Source organism: Anopheles moucheti, chromosome 3 (genome assembly GCF_943734755.1).
Source record: "Anopheles moucheti chromosome 3, idAnoMoucSN_F20_07, whole genome shotgun sequence".
NCBI lineage: Eukaryota > Metazoa > Arthropoda > Insecta > Diptera > Culicidae > Anopheles > Anopheles moucheti.
In genome coordinates this window covers 89,272,217-89,294,358 of record NC_069141.1, presented here as the reverse complement: position 1 = coordinate 89,294,358, position 22,142 = coordinate 89,272,217, and the positions used below count along the sequence as shown (strand labels likewise).

Below are 22,142 nucleotides of genomic sequence, written 5' to 3'. Positions count from 1 at the left end.
TCCGTTTCCGTCAGTTGGGTTGGTTGGGCTGGTCGGTTGGTTGCATCTGCATCATGTGCGGCTACATGTGACGGATTGCATCGAAGGGAAAATCCGTTCGGTTCTGGACGCGTTCATGTTTTCATTGTTGGGCTGTTGCTGTTTTACCCGGCTCCCGGCGGTGAACTTTATTCTCGTACCACCGTCAGCTATCAACGTCAGCGGTAGAATCATTTCCTGAGGCGACTGGGTGTGTTTGTGTGCTTATTATGTTGCGTTGCTGCTGGGAATGAGGAAAAGAAAAACAAAAAACTTGCTGCACAAGGGAAGAAGTCTAGGTGCAGTAGAGGGAATGAATTATGTGCAGATATTAGCTGGCCGTTTGGGTCGGCGGGATGTGTGTTTATAGGTGGCGCTGAAAGCTTCCGGAACGGTTGCTGCTTAATAGGAGGAGTATGCTAATTGAAATTAATCGAACGATAAACGAAATGGACAACACACACGAGAAGCTATGATCGACGCTAGAGCAACATGGTGAAGATCTGGTTGTTGTAAATAGATCTACTGCACTCTTGTATTGCGTTGGTTGTATATCTAACTTTAAAATAACGAGTCAATAGCAACATCCACTGACACTGACTCTATACATGTTATTCAGAACCAACTGTCACGGCTGGGTACATTTGAATTGATGGGGCTCGAGACAACCCACCAGAAGGAAGCTTGTAAAGGGCGTCCTGTCGCAGTTAGATATTCGTTGATAATTTTAACAAAGTGCATCCGCTCGAAGATGATTTATATTCGAAGCGATGCAAATGCTGCAAAAGGTGCGCACAAAAGCAGAAGCCCGTCGATTGAATAATTCATATATACAGATTTAAAGACCGAATGTAGTGTTTCCATTCTGCGCCTATTCGTTGGAAAAGATGCTTCGTTGCGGTTGGACATCTCGGAATTATTAACAGAACGTTTTAAAATGAAGTTTGAGGGTTGTGGAGGTAGAGGATGATGTAACCTTGGTTTAGCATACGAAACCATGTATTGTTATAATTTGTTTTCTAGAGCAGAAAGGTCGTCTATTGACAAGTTCATCCTGGGGGATATTGGAGGGCTTCGAAACTTTGTGAACCTCGCCAACAGTGCCGGGTGCGTTTAGGACGTTTCGTTTCAGGAATCATTTGCCGAGAACAACTTGCAAGGGCTTCACTCATTTTGTCTAGATTCCTTCCCTTACCTAAGATCGTTGACGAGTTAGAAGTTTTCTCGTTTACAATTCAATATTTTCTTGGAAGTTTCGACATCCTTCGGGGGGGTTCTGACTGTTGTTAGATGATTTCTTACTTCACAAAATGTTTTTGTGTAACATTTTTGTTCTTGGTTAGAAAACGGCTTGCCTTCAAAGGAGCAGGGAAATTATTCACACTTTGGAGTTGCTCCTTTCCGTACAAAACTATTCGTTCAACGGTGTCGCACAGTACGGTGGAAAACGTGACCGAAAAGTTTCAAATTGCAATTCAAATGAACTCGATACGTTCACGTCCAATCGGCGTGAGTAAAACATCCTGCTTCGTGCACTTCCGGTGGGCATGATTTTACTCTTCATTCTGTTTATTTGAGTGGTTTGTCTTAGTAAATCAATATATCATGCCCCATGGACCTGGACGGACAGCTAGGGGACATGTTGTCTGTATCTCTTCCACTTCTATGGCGTGACTAAGAAGCGGATGAGAATTAGTTTCATGCCATGACGAGAAGGAAGAATCGAGCATTAAAAAGCATACAGAACAGGGCAAGATATTGAATTCCAATTTAGTCTTTTCCCTTGATCGTGTTGTTTTATGATTGAAAAGCGTAGACCACCGAGGAATTCATCCTTCAGACTACAGTACATTTGTCATAATTCCTCGCTGGAATCACAAAGAAGCGAAGAAATGGTAGAATTGATACATCCTTGCCTGTCGAACGATGTTGATTGCTCAAGAACCTGCTTCAAGCAGTGCCAGGGATACGTTTCGCTGACTTTTCTTGGTTCCAATACAAGCCTTAGGAACCTCGAGGTATGTGCTTCGCCTTCATCTGCCCTTGTTCTAATTATCCCATCCAAAAAACCGACGTCGCTCTCGTGACTATCCTTGGCAATATGTCGATACTCAGTTGTCAATGTGATGTTTTGTAACCTTGGACAAACAGACTAGCCGATGTCACAGCGGGCCCTCCTTACGGGTAGAAAAGACTCGTCTTGTAAAGACACAGCACCGCAGGGTGGAAATTTGTGCTATACACAAACACCCCCAAACACACGCGTAAAGTGAAAGTCGTACTAAAATGTAGACTTCCCGCAGGCTTTCTTCGCGTTGGGAACTGATGCTAGCATATGGAATATGGATCTCGCCCAATCTCTCCCAAGGGTTGGTTTTTTTGTATATGGTAGCGCAAAAACACACTCAATGGATGTTGGAAGGAAAGGGCAGAAAGTGTGCAGATGATCGGCGTGCATCAGTTAATGGCGATGTTGCTTTTTCCTCTATTTCTGCCAGTGATGAAGTGTTCCATTTTCGATGACCTCCAAGCATCTCCCACACGCAGGAGTGGCTCTCCGCTCCGTGGTTGTTTGTGGGGTGATGGATTATCGTGAACTCGGGAACTCGTGCCGGCTGTGTTCCATCGCTTTGGCCTCGATTCCTTTCACTTCCCCGATCGGGAAAAGGTTACACGGTCCCGAAAATAGGACAAAGACGCACTTTGGTAGTGGCAGTTGCACGCCATTATCAGCATCTGCCGGTAGCAACAGTGAGTATCTTAGTAGCTGAAACATGCGGATCCGGATGCGGGATGTCGTTTCCTGGGGACCAATGAATGTCTGTGGACGCGAACTGATGGATATACAGACTTCGGTTTGCTAATGGTGTTGTCGTCAGGACGAGCGAACGCAGATCAACTAAGTAAATGAGCCGTCGGCTAGGGATGGCAAGTCCTGATCCGTGTGTGGGATGCGAGAGAGAGAGAGAGAGAGTGACGGATTCCTATAGGTCGTTGGGGACCGTATTCACCAGTTGTTGCGGTAACTGGGCTTGGTGTCAAAAGTGGACAAATTTGTGTAGGACTCGGCGTTTAGTAATGACCTTTCGAGATACGTTCAGCATCTTTACCATCTCGCCACCGTTAAAAGCCTTCGGTACCAGAGAGGTGTTGTACTTTTCGCTTGGGGAATACAATAATTAGATCCGGTGCTGTTTTGTTTGTGATGTGTTGATAGACCTCTGGTCCGCGAAGGTCGTGATACGGCAAAGCAAGTGAAGTGCTGCCAGTGTTGGTGACGGGTTTTCACCAATTTTCTACCTCCGCGTTGTCCTGTTGTGAAATTTCAGTTGAAAACTGTTGCTAACATTTACGAGTATGTTTCCGTTGTTTAAGGTTGAGGCCATCTTAGAGTTACGCGTGTAGATGTGGCGGCACCGTAAATAACCTATCAATCATCTGGTGCTCTGGTGGTCGTAACAAAATGAAGGCAAAAACCATAACACAAACCCACCGATGATCCACCCACACAGTGCGATTTAGTCGTGTTTTCCTCATGGAAGTTGTTCCTCCTTGTCTTTTAACCTTCTTCTGTGCGTGTAAAGCTGAAAACAATTTTTTTTGGTACGGCAATTGCATGAGACCGTGACATGGTGACAGTTTCATGTTTTCTGAGTGCGTTGGGCAAATTACACACATCCTCGATCGAGCTAAGAAAAACAACAGATTTTAATTACAGAAAATGTTTCGATAGAGTAGTGAGTGTGATATTTTTGGAGCACAACAATTAAATGTATTCGAATAAACAAATGGTATATATTTTTGTGTATAAAAAACTAATTTGATCTCCCTTTTTCTCCTTTCAGGTAAGCATTGATGGTCCAGTAGCGGACGCGCGATAGATTTACCTTTTTTCTACTGCTTGTATCCAACAAAACCGCCACAATTTTGGAGGTATTGTCAGGTAAGCGAAAAGAAAATAATATTTTCCTTTTGCTGTTTTGTTTTCTCTTGTCTCTACTCTCTCTGTCATATGATTTTCCATAGCTAAAATGTTCTGTTTCTAGTTCTGGTTGGTTCATTAATAATTATTGCTATAAATATGGTGTTCAGTTTCGTGCCGGTTAGAGATTTGAGCTCACGATCCTCAGACATCTGTTCCGATTTTGCACGTCATACGCAGTCAAAAGGAAGCTCATTAGTGGTTTTTTTTTGCACAACTATGGTCTGAACACTAGTTTTCGTGCAGGTCCGCTGAAAGAGTGTTCTTGAACCCCCCGAGTTGACAGTTCTGTGTCATGCAATCGAAACGAGAGGAAGCCTTAAAATGTGTTTGTTTTCGGTATGTTGTTGATTTCAGAGCTGGTGTGATCACAATTCAAGGTGATAACTACTCAATATCGACGCTGAAAGTGGAACAGAGATAGATGGATGGATGGATGGATGGTGGTGTAGTAAGTCTGTGAGAACCGTGACAAACCAGCAGGTCGATTCAATCGGGCCGATGTGGGTTTCCGTTGAAGGTCCACCAGGTCTGTTCGTGGTTTGGGCCCATCTATCATCGCGTCATTGTCGATAGTTTCTCTATCCTGAGTGCTTCAGTGATGTGCTTATCGCTCCATGTAGAAGAAATATGAGCCATAGCGAGAAAAACAGAGATTAAATATGCGCTATTGAATTTAAACAAAAAAATAAAACTCTGTACAAAACGTTTTGCTGAAACTGAAAACTTAGTCGCCTTGAAACGTCTTATGAAGTATGGTGATTTTATTATATACCCCGAAGGCACACAATGATGGCACGATGGCGTATAATGTGTGGTGCAGCATTGCACCTCAGCATCAGCAGCAGCAGCACACGTTGTCGTGCAGTCGGTGTGTCGGTCGGCCAATATCGCCGTTGTGCGTAGGTCGGTTGGTCCATGAGCCGGCAATTACCCTAATCTTGTTGCTCGGCCGTCCGAAAAGCACTCTTTGGAAGAACCTGCGATGCGGCGGACCGTCCATTTATGGTTGACAGTTTGATTTGAAGCAACGCTCGAACCATTCGGGTTGGTTAATTTTATTTACTTGCTTACCTTCTCATCGGAATTGGCGTTACAAGTTAGAGAAGTGAACCCCTGCGTGAACGGGGGTCTTTATACCGAGCACAGCTGCGTATCGTCTTGTGTTTAACGTGTTATGGACGTGCGCGTATGCTTGTGCTTGAGAAGACGTTTGAAGCGGGTTCGTGCTAGAAGAAGTAGGAAAAATAAATACATCCCTGGTACACCGATGGGAATGAGAACTACGAGAAGAAAAATACATGAGAATATCGTCTGTCATGCGGCGGAACGTGTTTTAGGCGTGGTATGCGCGTCGTATTAGACGCATAGCGTTGATTAGGACTAGTCAAGGTCGTTAAAGTAAAAACACAACCATCCGAACCAAAGGGGGAAAATCTGGGAACAAGAATCGGAAAACATATTATTATTTACTAACTTCTAGTTTGTTTGTGCTGCTTGGTTGAAGGCATGCCGATACAGTAATATACCTGAAGCTTTCTTTTATTTTTCATTCAAACAATCCTGCCAGCTAGAACATTCGCTAATACAAACTTGTTATTAATTTTGTTTTAAAATCCCGTTTCACCACAAAAGTTATATATTTCAAAGTTTTTTTAAGGCTACTTAGGGCTTGTGCGAATGTAACTTTAATCAGTTTTGAGCAGTTTTGAAATTTGACCTTCATTTGACGGTGTTCTTTACCCTTATGGTCTCATGGTTGCGTAACCGTTAACGAATTATGGGTGTAGATTACAGCTTGCGATCAATTAGCTGCTGCCGTCTCGGTGTTTGCTCGGTACGAAGAAGATGGATGAGTTTTCCAGGGTTTTCGAGGAATACTAGTGCGTGCCGTTAGTTTTGCGAGTTGATCCTTCACCTCAAGAATTTAGTCACTATTTCACTCGCAGAACCAACAAAAAATCCATTGGATGCTTAAAAAAAGCATAAAAGTTTGGGAGCTGCGTGTCGACGAAGCTTCGCAATGTTCGCAATATTCGTCAGTGGGCGTGTTTTGGGGATGGTTTCGCTTAGTACAATCGAATTTTCAAGGCCACCCATGGCCAGGAGTGCGTGTCAAACTAGCGTGACGGGAAAATAAATGGCCAAACAGCAAAACATGTGCAGAGCCGTTTCCTCCCCCCTCAAAAGTCGATCGAGAAATCGTATTTAGCTCTTTTTATAGTGATCGGTTGAAATTGTTTGTGATGATTCTTTTGCTCTGAAATCGTTGTACATCTTTTTTTTTCCTTTTCGCTGTGCACGCTTCACTGGTTCGTGTGTGAGGGAGAGGTGTGTTTATGGCCATTACAAATCAAGCTTCGATTAAGTTGCCCTTCTTCTGGTCATATTTGTGATGTTTTATTGTTGACGTTTTATGCATCAGAAGATTGGGAATAACACACATTACCTCATTGTGTAATTGAATTCCCTTTTTAACTTGAAATGGAAAAAAGGAAGCCTTATAATACTTGAAGTTTTTAATGAGAGTTGTTAAATTTTTCGGTTACCATTTGCGTCTTGTGTTTGAAACGAGATCTTTGTTCTGCAATTTTGAAAGGGTTTGAGTGTTCGCTCGTAATCATCCAGGCCCTGGTTATATGCGAACGTGTAATTATAATTCGAGAGAAATTTGTACCATTCCTTGTTGTCAGCTTTTGGTACATAAATTACCTCGTGAAGGAGAAGTGTGTGTATCAGCCCCTTTGCGAAAAAGTTCTCCGTGCTTCAAGCATCCATTTATTGTTGTTCTTCAATCGTTGAATGGTTCTGTACAGCGAGGAGATGAACATAAGGGCTTCTTTGTTCCATTGTATTGGTAATTATTGCCATTTTTTTTAATGCTCTCAAGAAGCAGCCGTCTTTTCGGATGATGTTGATGGTTCCGAAGAAGTGGAAGTTGTTTTTTTTTGCAAGATTCCAAGCTCAAGTGTGGTTATTGTTTAATTATAAGTTGTACGAAATTTGGAAGAAACTAAAACAAAAAATAATTTTTTGAGTAAAAATAATTGAAATTGCAATTTATGTGCACTGTGGAAAATAGTCCACTTTTGCCAATGCATTACAACCGCATATTGAAATAAATTAACAAACTACACTATAATGATGAAGAAAATTGTATGATCTCCCTGTTGGGTTGATAATAAAAGCTGGTGGAAAAACTGATGATGCAGAACTGTATCCCACCCATGAAGACCACCGATAGAAAGAGAACCTAGCCCTGTATTAAACCTCACATTGTCCAGTTTCGCACCAGGAATATTTCGCGAATCAACAGAAACTCACACACAAAGGCTTGCCTCGCGTGAGATCCTTTGTGGCAGCTAGGACCAACGGAATTAAATGGATAGGCTTTGTTACTTACAACTGCGTGAGAATGTGAAATAAGGACGTTTCTAAATGGTGTACCGGTGTTGGAAGGAAGTGGAAAAGGATAGAGGCAGCCAAAACGGAATGCCAAATTGCACTCGAACATACATCGTGACTCATGCAGGGAGGGTTTTCCCCGATTTTCAGCAACCGGCAAACAAAAAAGGATACTCACAGGAAAATGTTTGGTTCGAAAAAAAATGCACAAGTGCGAGCGAGAACGGAAGTGTGTGGTGAATTTCGGAACTGAAATGCGTCTTTGTTGCTGGTTCTGTTTGGTAGCTTTTTTGTGCCACTTTACTTGCCATGTACTTCTCTCTCTTTCTCCCTCGGTGTGAGCACGGAACTGAGTGAATTTCCTTTGTGACTAACGTCAAACCGTTAAATCAAAGCGGGAAAACCCCCTAAAACCGGCATCTATTTCCTTTGCTGTGAGCGCGCAGTGAAAAAGACCGGCAGTTGGAAGCGTTTGGATTTCCCCGGATGTCTTCCAGTTTTTCCGCAATGACTTTTTACGTTTACTGGGTGGGAGGAAGGCGAGGGGAGAGGTTAGGGATTTTCTCTGGAAAAGAGAAAGAGATAGGAGGCTTGCTCATTCATATTATGAAGATTTTTTGTAGGTTCGCTTCTAAAGCTGATAGGGATCCCGTTCCGCCGTTCCCGTGTTCTTCGGGGTGAACACATCGTGAGACAATGGAAATTTTCCTGCTGTCGAATGACGTCAACGTCGGTTCCGCGGGGGAGAAAGTAGCGCAGCACTGGTGGCAATCATTATCTTCCCGCCACGGGAAAAGGGGTTTCCACAACCTTTCTACGCACGGATGGATGATTTTGGATGAGGTTGGCACGGCAAAAGAAGGCGCGCAATACCAGCAGAAAGTGGGAAAATGGTTCTTTGTTAGTTTCTTCTAAGGTTTGCACCATAACCCGAGACAAGATGATGCCAAACTTGTTAAGGAAAACGATTGCAGCTGGCCTTGTTTTGTTGATAAGATACCTAAATCATAACACTTGCTTTGTGTGCTATGGAAAGCTTGCATAATTGACTCTCAGGAAAAGGAAAAGCAGTTTTGTTGGAATTGAAATGAAGTTTAGTCGTCTCTTGTCTGTATTGGATATAAAACTCAAGAGTTGTTGTAGTATGATGGAGGAAATGTTAGGAAATGGGCAAAAATAAGGGTTTCAACAAATTTTACTACGCTGGTTAGAATTGGATGATGTCTTATAGCATTTTTATGGAAAAATTAGGTAATATTCCATCTACTAATTAATAATTCCAATGTGTTGAAGTTGGGAAATATTCAATATGTTTGAGTTTTACCCTTGTTAGATATAGGCCTCACTATCTGGACAAAGGTATTTTAAATCAAGGAAGAATAACATTACCACTATTATAACTATTATATCCCCGTTGATTGTTCCTAATGGAATCTAAAGGAGTTCAATAATGGAATATATTTTGCAAAGAGCTTTTAACAGCGTTTTTTCCTTTCATAAATGTAACGAACGAATGGTTGATGGTTGCAATTTTCCGCTCAAATCTGACAAGCTCTTTGATCAACAGTATGTGTCCGCTTCATGTGCAGTCTGGTTGCTTGATGCCACCTTGTTGAGCGTTCCCAACGGTTCATCAAGCGGTAGTCGTCTTTCAAATTTGCCTACTGTTTATTGACTTCCACACAAGGCCCAAAACGTTGCTTGTGATTGTCACTAACGTGAAATCACTCCGCCGGTATGGTTTTGTCGAACGCCGTGCCAATATGATGGGAGGTTTGAATCCGGTGCGTGTGTGTACCACAGTTTCCCTTTTCCCATACTGCCCTCTGGGGTGGTTTATGCGTGTGTGTGTGTGTGTGTGAAGTTTTCCCACTGGCACAAATAATTGTGCAAGAGCGTGGAATAATTTTTCCGTCACGCATGATTGACATGCGAAGCAGAAAGAGAACCCTGCAGCACACCCCGAGTCCCATCACACGTGTGTGTTTTTGTATGTTGATGTTTCATCCCAGTATTTCCCCTGCACCACCACCAGCACTCCGACGAGACGCGAGGGTTGCGCTTCACGGTCGTTTGGAAAAATGTGTCACTTTTTGTAACATTGTGCACACATAATGTGCTGTTATTTTTTGTTGTTGTGTTTCTTGGCTACTCTGGGATCTTTTGCAGTTTCGGGGCAAATGGATTTCCAACTTTTGTGCATTTTACTGAGTACTTGCCTGCAAAACAGCAAAATGCTGCCAACCATTTCGTTAGCACGGGTCGAAACGAAGGTGAAATAATGGCATTTCGCAAATCCAATTTGGAATATCGGATTTGTAGGAAAAATCTAGCCTCTTTGCGCTCTCCTGCAGCAGCTCCACCGTGTGGTGTGGTTGGTTATCACCTCCCCATAACCTCCGCAGCCAGCTTTTACCCGGTGCTTCCATATTTCCCGTAGGTTTGGTCTTTTTAGAAGCCAATCCTCCCCCGGGTTCGGATTGGATTGAAGGCGTACAAATTGATGCCATTCAGTGGCTTCAATCATGAATGTTGGTTGTTTTATGTAAAATCGAAACCTCCGAATCCTTTTGTGTTGGGAGAGTTGGGTGGTTTTTTGTTGTTGCCGGGGTAACAAACTGTAGGGCCAGGTAATTGACAATCATCCACAGTGGAATCGTGTTACGTGACGTGCCTGGAGCGGGATTTTGTGGAGAGGATAAAGTGTGTAGATCTAACTTAATTAAACCCTATCGAATCGGTTTTCGATAAGCTCTGGCGAGATATTCGGGCTCGCTGGGGATTGGGGATGGTAGTGTGTTTGGGTGAGAGAGAGTTAGCCAAAGGTGTTTAATGCGAGTTCCCGTAACACACTAAGGTCGATGTATCGTACCGTGTCTGAGTTAGGGCTGTGTGTGTGTGTGTTGGTTCCATTATTATTGATTGATAGGTTATGTTTATCAAATAAGTGTGAGAGTAGACGCGTGAAAGTGAGTTGTTTACTTGAAGATAAAATGGTTGCCTTCTTCGCATCGAGAATGTGGGTTTTATATTTGCTGTGTTGTGCTGGTTGTGCTTCCACAACCGATACATTCCCTTTTTCGGACGATAAAAAACTAGAAAGCAGTGGCTGTGAACGTGACAATACAAATGGTCAACAATGATTGGTTGCGGGTTGTTTATGCAATTGGTTTGGTGTTACGAAGACGCGATTGGCAGGCGTCTGTATGGCTGAAACACGCAGCGGACAAGGGGTTTTTCGTCTCAAATCTCGGACCGAGGGTGAATTTAGTCGTACATTAGAGACGCGGTCAACGTTCTGAGTCTGGGTTTCGGCAGTCGGTACCAAATGCCAGCTCAGATCGGTACGCACGTTGTGATCCGTGAGCCAAGAAAGGTGCAGTGTTGCATGTTAAAAGTCATGATGATGCTTTTTCTATTTATACTGGCGGCGGGACTGTGCCAATCAGTGTGGGAGGCGAATGCGAAAATCTAAAAGCAATGCTCCGCCCTACAATGTTTCTACAGTGGCAAATAATTATGTTCATCTTTTCACAATATTACGTTCAATTTGATATTGTTTTGATGCCCTATTAAGCTGTTTAAGAAATTAGGTTATTAATTAACACATATTTCAAACACATACAAACGATGAAACAAGATGAAAAACGCGGCAAGGCAACGCGGAAAACCGTAACGTGGAAAACGCACACGACCTTGTTTATTTTATTTACAAGCAAATGCATTGGTGGCACTAGCTCTTGTTTTTTATTGGCATTATTGTAATAATGTTTTGCCAAGACTGTCTGTAAGTTATTTTTCAGCGAAACTATACCGTTTTTTATGTTGCAAAAAAAAATGAAGATACACGAACATGCTGCAGCAGTTGTAATGTGAGAAGTTGGTGGAAAACAACGAAAGGCTCGCCTCAGGGGTTTGGGGGTGGCAAGTTGGAGGATCTCACTTCCAAAGCAATGACCGATAGAGAGATAAAAGCCCATGGCGAGTTTGGTTCGTGATGGTTATGTGTGAGAGTGGGGGAGAAGCCGGGAGTTGCTCGCATTCCTATAAAAATAACAACATATGCGATGGTGTTTGCCCTCACATCGGTGAGCTACAGCCCGGGAAGGGTTGCCGGGAGGGACGTGGGGGCCCGATTACACGTAGTTAGTGTGGTGTCAGTGTTGCCAGGCAGTGTGTCAGTATTGATGCCTTGGTTCAGCACCCGATGAGTGTATGATTTACGATTGTAGCGCAACGCGCTTGTTACTCGAATAAATACATAAATAACCCGAAAGCCGGGAAAATGGGAACCGTGGGTGAAAACGCAAGCGCGCGGGCGCGTGTCGGTGGTGAACCGGCCTGGTGGAATGAGCGGGGGGAAAATATATTCTTCGGTGGAAATAAATCACACCTACCCCCACGTACAACAAACACACAGACACACATAAACGCGCCACTACTGGGGCGCGGGAAAGAGATAATGATGAAATGAGCGAAACAAATCCAAATCGTAAAACGATAGCAACAATTCTTTGTGAGAAACAGTTCATAACACACATATTTGTGCTTCGATCCTGTTGTTTGCGGCACCGGCAGCAACAAACAATAATGGAGCACATTTTCTTGAGCCCCCGTTTGCGGCCGTGGAAAAACAGTAATGAAAACTAACACTCGCACAACGTACCCACCCAATCCGGTTTGTACAGAGGCAGGATTTTCAATTATCCATCGGAAAACCATGAAGAAATAATAATTTTCCCAAAAAATGAAGCAAAAAAGCGTTCGGCTTATATTTGTTCTCCGCTTTTGTTGGAGTCCTTTGCGCGGGATTCATTTGATCGTTACACCCCGAGTGATGAGTGAAGCGGTGTTGGGGCTCTTGCTCGCTAAATAAAAAGTCGGTTTCATTTTGTACTATTTTGTTTGTTGTGCACGGGTACTGCGCCATTTCATTATCTATACCCTTTTTTGGGATTGCCTCATCCTCGCTGGAAAAAGGGAAAGATTGTCAGTTTGGTGGGCGCTTTGTATTATCGGGAATTCATTATCAGCGAAGAAAAGCAATCAACAGTGTTATCCAACACCCAACGATGACCTTTCGACGGTGGGAGTGCGAAACATCCAAATAATGATGATGATGATAAGGATCTTGTTGACTATGATTATTTATCTGGAAAAGGAATCGGGGACGGAATATCGGCGATACTAACGCCAAGTTCGGATGTTTTGCGGATGAAAGAAACTGTTCTGCTGGAATTCGTATTAAAATGGCATTTCTTTTGTTTAAGAATTTAGATTTACACGCTTGGAAGCTTTTTCGGCATGAAGAAAAGGGTTTGCCGAGAGAAAAAAAGGTCCTGAACCGGGTGTGGGAGAAAGAAGCCCACGGGCGTACAGACCAGCTGTAATGCGATCTTGAATGATTAGAATGAATTTATCATCCAGCTCGTTGGAGAAAGGTTCATTGCTAGCACAACACATAAATCACTTTCCCTCCGTTCACACGCGAAAAGGATGTGAGGAAAGTAACAAGGCAACAGTTTTGTCATCTCTTTGTTTCGTTCAGTGTGCCGGACTGCTGCCGAAGGCTCTTGGTAACGAACATGTCGATAGATTTATGGGCGCCTGAGTGTGTGAAGTCTGATTTTTAGACCCAAACCCTTGCTTGCTTCAAATGCTGACGTCAAATCGGAAAACGACGTAGAACCGAAAGAACTATAGTGATAGAGTATAAATTTATTGCACGGTCAATGGTAGCACCGACTGAGATGCTGTTTCGATAAAGCTTCCAAGGAAATGTCGTGCAGAACTAAATAATGGATTCAGCTACATTTTAATGTCAATTTTACATCGTGATACGGGAAATTATATCTCTTGTAATGTCTTGTAAGATCTTAATGAGATGAAATCTGAAACCTGGACTGAAATTCTGGCGAAAACCCTGGATTGTGGACCAAACAAATTTTTGGAAGATTTCATTATGAAGTACCAGGAACTTGCCCTTCACTAACTAATTAACACATGCAACAGCTTAATTGTGGAAATCCCAATCTCTACCAAATTATCCTATTGACGTTCCTGGAAATATTCTTGCATGCATGCGCGTTCGTGTCCTTGCTTTGCGCTCTCCAGCAATACTTTGTAAAACGTCGATATGAGTCAGAATTTACAATCATTCCATGGAACCATAAACCAATACTGTTAGAGAATGCAAACATCGATTGTATAACAACGGTGCTGTTGTTGTATTGGTTTCCCTAGATATGTCCTTGATAGTGCCTGGTTACGTGGCGGCTGGTGTGCTGTAGACCTTTGATTGACATTGTACGCGGTACATCCAGAACGTGTTTCCATTTAAATTCCCAAAGGAGAAGTCGGAGATGGAGGTTTAGTTTGTCGAAGGTCTTTTGACGATGACATCCTGCGAAAAGTGTAAAGTGCAAGGTTGCGTGTGCACTTGTTGCGCAATGCACACGGACAACAGTTGCATGATGTGTGTGTGCGAGAGAGAGGGCTCGAAGCAGGAAGCTGTAGCCCGTCCGGAAGTGACAGGAAATTAGAGTCTGTTACTAACGCTGGCATATTCGTCGAATGCGCGCACCCCCAGTCAGTCAGGGTCAGGCTGGTCCGCATGAACCTAACGTTTGCGAAGGCCTTTCGTTTAACATTCCATGGTGTAAAAGGTACTGGTAACGATGGACGAGGGGCCAGCACAGGTGTACCGGTTTGGGACAGGTTGCAACGGAGGTAATATAAATGTAATTTGCCCCCCGGTAAGAAGTCTATTTCTGTGCGCCAGTGGCTCTCTCATCAACATTGGAAGATGTCCTGTGAGCCGCTCCAACGAAGACGAGTAGCGGCCTCGGAAAGGACAATCCGAAGGGAACAAGGGAAATAAATGAAGCACACAACGATGAGAACGAAGCGAATCTCGGCAAAACAATATTTTGTTCAATTTCCTATGAATAATTCAATATTGTGCGCCAGTTGGTGCGCCGGACAGAGTTTTCCTCGGCTGGTGCCAACAAACCTGGGCGATCTTCCCTTGCTTGTTTGTTAGTCTGCTCGTTTTTGGTGTGATGTCCGATTTTCTATTTTGACAATCAGTGATTTCAATTTTGTGTGAATTTATGCCTTTTTTTCTTTCCTCTGCGCCCGTCATGTACTTTATTTCTCATCAATCTTTCTTTCTGTGTGTGTGTTTTTTTTAATTTTTTTAATACTAATGCGCGTACCAAGTATAAATAATTAATTAATTTTCTTTTCTGTTTGTTTCTTCCGCAGGTAAGGTGTGAAGATGGCTGTTGGAAATGTATTAAAAATTGTCTAGGAGGTTGGAAGCCGTGACTTACTGCTGATCTGATAAACGCTGGAGGAAAATGGATGATAATCGCTTATCTTAAGCGGCTCTGTAATAGAAGGAAAAGCATATACATTTAGTTAAACTGAGCGTGTCGATTATCATAGTCATGTAAATTCATCAGAGAATTGTTTGGCAAGAGTTTTCGACGCGAAAGAGAATACACAAAAGTATGTGAGTAGGGAGCGCTTTATTACTAATCTTCCAATCTAATTATTAATTGCATATTGCTCACCTGTGGCCTGCGTGTGGGACGCACCATAATTTCCTTGTCCAATTTCCTTGTACAACCAGGAAGGCATTACAATTCAACAGTGCTGTCAGTTGATGACTCACCGGACAGAATGGATCACGATGGATGGAAAAATGTGATCCTTCATTTGTCACTGTCAAACGGCGTGTAGCAGCGCAGCACAGCTCATTCGATGAAGTTAGGTTTGGTACGTTCTGCTGAGCTCATGAAGATTATGGTGATTTGATGATCCTATTTGTGCTTTGTGTGTGTGTGTGTGCGCGCGCTTTGGTGCGATTTCGCGAACCGAAAAGATACCGACGGAACTGTGACATTGCAGCATTTCTATGACTGCGAGTCAATTTGGTCGTGTGTCATTGTTTTTTTGATGCTACGTTTCGATTTATTTTCGGCGAGTAGCCACCGTTGCTCATATCTGTTGGTGGTGTCTCGGCAAGATGTTCGTACGTCGCCGTAGACTCCGAGCCGTGCGGAGTGACTTGGCGGTTATTTGCATTTTGTTGGGTTAGCCGAGTGAATAATCGCGACTTTCGCATGATGGTGCGTTGCCAATCTGTTCTAATATTACATGTGAGTCTGCTAGGTTTAGTGGCATGAAGCATAACGAAGCGACAGATGTTGGGATGGTGGTCCGATCTCGATCCCTTTGCGTGTTTGTGGGTACGTTGGTAGGTCGAGCGATTCAAATAATCGTGTGCTAGTTGGAGCTCACTACGATCTTCTATCTAGAACCCGCACCATATTCATACTGCCATATCGGTTGAAGTAGACATAAAGGGAGAGAAAATCTTAGAACAAGTTTCTGTTGCCATGAGATAGCAAACCCCCGTACCGTCCTTTGGGCGCGTTGGCTTCGCGTTGCTATCGCGCAGATTTCAATAATAAACACAAAATCAGGTTTGCCTACGCATTATTACTGCTTTCATTAGCGCTGTTGCTTGCTGCATCGTTCGTCGCCTCAGACACGCTTCATCTACCGATGTCGTTGTACTGCTGATGAGCTTCGATTATAAACCCTCCGACCCTGAGGCGCGCACCAGCGGGCTTTCAGTGGTCCGTTATTCGTTTGGTTCAGCATTTGGCTTTATAGTTCGCATTTGCCTGGGCTGGGACAGGAGAGCAGCTAAAAATTATCATGATCGGCTTTTGAATCAGGTGCAATTAGCGAAGTGAGATTGCAATGCATTTGCCTAGCGATAGTCTATTTGTCACGTTTGACACTAACCGACAGCAGCGGTCAGCTCGTACTTTAGGCTGGCGCCGAAGGGCAACGTCAACGGGTTGCCTTCAATGAATGGTTATGGGAGGCGCGCCGTACTGGTTTGGTAGGATTGGATTGATTTTGTGTTTTTGTTTCAATGGCGCTTATTGGCTCATTAGCTGTCAACAAGAAGTGTGTCCTCTGCAGACTCGCGACTGCAACGTGCCACACCAGTTTGTAAATGTTATGTTCATGTCTCTGAGCACATGTAGCGACACAAGTGCCGTTTAGCTTTGATGGTAGTTGTTATTGGAGAAACACATAAAACTGGATTCAGAATACAAGACACAGGATAACACTTTCAAGTCAAGTTTTTTTTACTGTCGTCGAAGCTTCTTCATCAGTTATCTTTTTGGCGGTTTTGGTTGATGCCATATGTATACAACATGACGAAAAATCAACTCGTTACTGAGTCATTGAGGGCATTTGATGTCTTGATTGTTTGTATCTCCGCAAGTACGCAAGGAAATCCACAAGTGATGTCTATAACTGCCATTGAGATTCTGATGGATATTGGGCTTTTGAATCATTCAACGTGTGTAAGTTTATCTGATGAATAGCCTAAATTGGTGCCGATCTTCGAACACCAGTGTAGCCCACAAATGATGCTGTAGATCACATTTGCTATGGATATTCGTGACACCCTATGTACACCTAATTGTGTCACTTAAAGGGAAAAAAAGAAAGCAAAGAATTAATGTACATAGTGATGCCGCCTTCAAGGTATCGGGGTGTCTGCTGGGTCTGGTTTTATGCCGAAGGTCCGTATAAAGGCGCACGTTGGATGCGCTCAGGAACGGTTGGGCACCACGATCGTTGTCAATTGTTGGTTGGTTATTACCGGTTAAAACCGTTGCTCGGTGTCTCGTTTGAGCAGACGGAGATTTAGCGCAGCACAAAGCGGGGAAACGGATAATGCGTGTCAAATGACGCTCTTTTCTTCTGGTGCCTTAAACGAAGATGTTTGTAAAATAATTTCAATACCAGACCGTGTGCGCACCGTTGGTTAGACATGACACCACAATATATTTCACACCCCACGCTTTTCTGGAAAGCGCCCATCGCAACGTTCTTCGGGAAACGGAGAAAGCTTTTTTCCCAACCGCCTTTGCTTGCGGTTCTTGTGTGTGTGTTTGCGTTTAGGAACGTTGTTGTGTTGGGCAAAAGAAATTGGAGTGTGTGCGAGTGTGTGTTCGTTCGAACGTGATTGTTTGTTCGACCGCTGTAATAAATATAAGTAAATCGGACTGGTTTTTTATGCCGGAAAGTTGAGGCGCTGTAACTGTACCAATGTTTTTTTTTTGCTCCCATAAATTGAACCCACAACCGAAGGTAGAAACGAACGTGCCCAACACGTGAGCGAGTAGGTGTGCAGATTCATTCGTTCGCAGATTAATTGTAGCTCACGCCCGAGATACGTTAGGTGCCGATTCGAGTGAAAAGTGGCTACATATCTGGCAGATATAATAGGCAAGCGGATACCTTACATAGACAGCTATGGTTGAATTATCTGAAAAGCAGCGGCTTCAATTCCACCGCCTACGGTAAAGCGAAAGGTGCTAATAAATGCTCGCCGCATTTGGGAATAGTTTAATTCCATCAGCGCTACTATCGCCTTCTCGGTGGAGCATAAAAGCGGAGCCCCCGGTTGGATACAGCATAAAAGCGGCTACAGTGCCGAAATTGGATGTTGTGATGTGGATGGAGGGCGAGCGAAATGAAAATGTATCAGATTTCAAATTTTCCATAATTCACACAGGCATCAAAACAACATCATCACACCCCATATTCCCGGTACATTTGCTTCGTCGGGTGTGCAGAAATGTGTACAAAGTAGTGCCGCTATTTGATGATACACTCACATTAGTTAGTGCATTATGGCTGGAAATGAATTTCTGCTAAGCCGGCGCTTTCGTATTTGTATTTGAAGTGCACAATATTGTATCTTTTGTGTGCAATAGTGTAGATACAATGGAATGAACCCGATGCTCATCTATCAGTATTCGCAAATTCGTAAATGTTTGCGAGTAGCATCGAATCTGGGCTTTCATGTCTTGTTTACAAAGTTCAGATCTCATTTCAAATCCTTTTAAAATAATATAAAATATTCCATTTCCTAATATCTGATCTTGACATAAAAAGGGTAGCTAGTCCCTTATCGCGATCGCGGTTTGACATTGACGGATGGCGTTTGACACAAAATCGTTAACAAATGTCAATACCTTTTCCCATCGGTCCGTAACCTTCGGTGCAGTAATGCTAACTGGAGGCGCCTGCTCGACGTACGAGGCCACCGCTACTGCATCCTATTGGAAAGGGTGGTCGTGGTCGCTTGTAAAACAAGATTTAATTTGAAGGAAAACCAGTCCCAAGAGTGAAAGAGGCGGTGGGGGAATGGTTCGGCGGTCCGCAGTGGACGCAGGGGGTGTCTATATCACGCGGATTAATTATCGGTAAACTTTGCAGTAAATAACAAATCCAAATGTCGTCGCCGTCTGATACAATCGTTTCGTCGGTGGTTTGACGAGGGCGCATAAAGGCGACACTTCGGACCAAATATTCAAACATCGTGGGACAGTTGAAGATATAGTATCTTTATTTTCGTACTGGAATCCACACCTGATGTCATTCTTCCTCCTACATTGTTTAGCCATCTTTTCCAAAAGTTCTTGAATCAGAAGTCATTAAAATTTAGTACTGTTCAAGTATAATCTGATAATCTGTTAATTCGGCTTAAAATACCGGTTTAAATGAGAACAAACTGAATTAAGAGTAAGATCAAGGGCATTTTTTCTTGAAGCTTCTTTTTTGTTAATTAGTATACCAATTAGTATAGTGCTAGAAATGTTTCATCGTACTCTTTATAAAATTCTCCGTTTGTTTTCATTCACTTACGGCGCTAATAATTTAATAACACAAATGCCCGATACGTAATTGCTTTGTACCATTTTTGCTTCTACCTCTCACTTTATTGAAGTGTCTTTTCGTTGGTGTGCGTACATGTGAAACTTGAAGTCTTGAAGTCTTAATACGCAGGAAACAGCAAAGGTGTTTTTCTCGTCAAGAAATGAAGCTTTTCCGGTTGCGTTATGCGCTCATTTTGATCTTGTTCTTGGTTGGTTTGTATTCCTTTTTCTGCTGGGTTTTATTATTTTTAGCTCAGTTCATTATATCGGCACCAGCAGCAGCAAACAACACACGGCGCTGTGAGTTTTGTTCATGCGTTTTGAGTTTCGAACGAGAACGGTCCGGATGGGTTTCTGTTTATTTTTTTGTTTTGCGTAAAAGCAAATAGCGAAGGTGTGCTCGCGGGGTAAAGTGTCATTATATAGCCATTTCTAAGTGGAAGCGTTCTCCCTTCCGGGCGGATGATTTCCCAAGAATAATGTGTGGCACTGTCGGCAGGGCTTATGGAAGCCTTATGGTTAGAAGGAATCCAAGAGGAATGATTCAAGAGTCGGGCATGTTGTTGGTTGAGCTCTGTTGGTGGTGGCTTTAGCAGATGTAAGTGTGAGGCATTCCGAAGTTGAGGTATACATCGCCCCCCGGTGGAGGGCGGGAGATCGCTCGTAGTCTTACAAAATCGGTTCGTTACACGCAACGACCGAATTGGCAAATTTTCACCCACGACGTTGTATTTATATTGGCGGACGTCATCGTCGGTGCGGAGTAATGTAAACTTGGGATGAAATATTACCTTCGAAAGCAGGGAAAACAAGTGGATAAAAAAACAGAAAGAATCAGGTGGGGCGAACAAGAAAGTGATTCCAAAAAATGTCCGACAAGGCACGGGTTTTTGCGCTATCGAAGCGTAATCCTACCAGCAGTGGAGAGTCTGCTCGAGGAGCGTAAGCGTGTGTTTGTCCTTTGTGGATATCTTTAGGAGCTTTTCTTTTCTATTTACAGCACTTTTTCATTCAAGTCATACTTCCGTTGGCCTGTTCCATCAATCTGTTCCTTTCTTGTCGTGCAAATCAAATAACGATGATCCAACGCGGCAGAGCTGCGAGCGTGTCCATTCCACGGGGAGCGTACTGACATTTCCACGAAAAAGTTTGCAAACGGTTGTTGTTGTGCGTCGGCGGTTTGTTGGAACCGTTCTGCGTCAAGTCTTAATCATGTTTGAGAGGCGCCGTGTAAATCCCCCTCCAACTCACACTTGCTCCAGGGAATGGGTGGAAAACATCCTACAAACAATAGGGCCAGAGGAGGGTTAGGAAGGAAAAGCGAGAGATGTACTATTGCGCCATACTGACTGTCTCGAGCAGCAGCAGTTGCTAGCGATCCGACGCTGTCTGCTGGTAGAATAAATGTTTGCCTATGCCCTGTAATGTTGGCGAGTTTCCTTGTGGATGACCTTGGCGTATGGCGGAAACTCCAAGAGTCCCTTCGGGTTGTACTAGCACGGTTATGTAGGTGCGTGCCCTGTCAATGAAAAGGACATTGGAAGGAGGAACTTCAGGAAGGAGAGAAATCGACCTCATTCCTCGACAACCATCTTCCCGAACCGGCTCACTTATCGTTTATCAATATTTCTATGATCGATACCGAAGGCCCCGCTTTCTTTCGGGTTGGTCTCGTCGATGGTTGATGGGGGTTATTCGCAACAATGCGCTATTTTTGTGCACAAACGACCGACATTGTTTGCTTTTGTTAGGTTTGATCTTCAGCATGGAAGGAGCACGATTTCCCTGGAAGATGGACTTTTTTACGGGGGGTTTTTTGTATCAAGTTTTCGCTTGCCAACGATAAGCACACGTGCGTTGTTGTGTTGTTTGAGTGTACGCTCTGCACAAGCCCTTATACGTTGATGAGACATGATGCAAAAATAGCTTCCATGTGGTAGTGGGGTTGTCATGATAAGACAATAATTGAGATGGATCTTCGTGCTTTGATAATGCAAAATTATCTATTTATAAGTTGCGTGATCCTGCTTTGTTGCTGATATGCTCAACAATAGTGTTATGACGTGGGTGTAGAGAAATCTCTAGAGTGTCTAGGTTTAGTGGGGAGCTTACTGTGGTGCTAATCTTATAGCCAACCAAGGGAAGTTAAGTTAAGAATAATCATTTACTTAACAATGTTTTACATGGTATTTGTTTTCTTTTTTATGTTATGGCATAATCAGGAATTGTAGTTGACAAGAACTCTCTTGTGAAGTTCTTTGCTCCGTTTTCGTAGGGTGAATCGGGCTGAGGATGAACCGAACTTTATGATTCTTGTATATTAGGATGATCGGAGGATGACACTCAACAGCTTCTCAACAATTTAATTCAGTGCCACTAAATTACTGAACATAAACACCAACCATAAAATGGAATGGAAATTTGTGACATTAAAGCAATAATACTCCTTAAAAAAAAAAACAAGCGATATTGTCATTGATATAGTTTTAAGAGATTTTGATTTCTAAAGAATTCTTCGTCTCCAAAAAAAAGTCATTTCCTCAGTATAATGTAAAATATTGCTGATGTATGTTTTTATTTCGATTACTCCACTTTTTCGTTTGCAACTAGCACACGCTGCGTCGGAAGCCTTTCGGATTGAATCTTGTTCTCGATGTTGATGTTTTTTTAAGCCTTCCTCTGGATAGGGGGAGCTATGTTTTGCTGATACGTCAAATATGTTGTAAGGGTATAAGCGCATTTTTTTGCGCAGCTGTAGTGATTCGATTTATTATCACCTTTTCTTTTTTTGCCGTTGCTGCTGCTGTCACATCCCTCCATTTGCTGTGTAACGGTTATGATTATTTGACTGTTTGCTGTTACCCCACCCGCCCGGAGCATTATGTGCCACGCAACTTTGTGGCTACATATATGTATACGCAAGGTGGCATTTGTGTATTTGTGGTTTATGATGCGATGCGATATAGTTTTGCTCG

The 22,142-nt window shown here is 43.2% G+C and overlaps 1 protein-coding gene across 7 annotated transcripts in view; it reads left to right on the top strand.

The window, feature by feature from the left end:
- The window catches only part of LOC128300490 (homeodomain-interacting protein kinase 2), a 62,551-nt gene that overhangs the window by 11,974 nt on the left and 28,435 nt on the right, over window positions 1-22,142 (top strand). For 5 of the 7 annotated variants that reach the window (XM_053036561.1, XM_053036565.1, XM_053036566.1 and 2 more), the window contains one exon: window positions 3,864-3,961. The exons of 1 other annotated variant lie outside the window; for it this stretch is intronic. The gene's annotated coding sequence lies outside the window, so the exon portion shown is untranslated. Of the gene's footprint in view, window positions 1-3,863; window positions 3,962-22,142 lie in introns of those variants that run through there. One more of the 7 variants, XM_053036563.1, reaches the window with a different exon arrangement.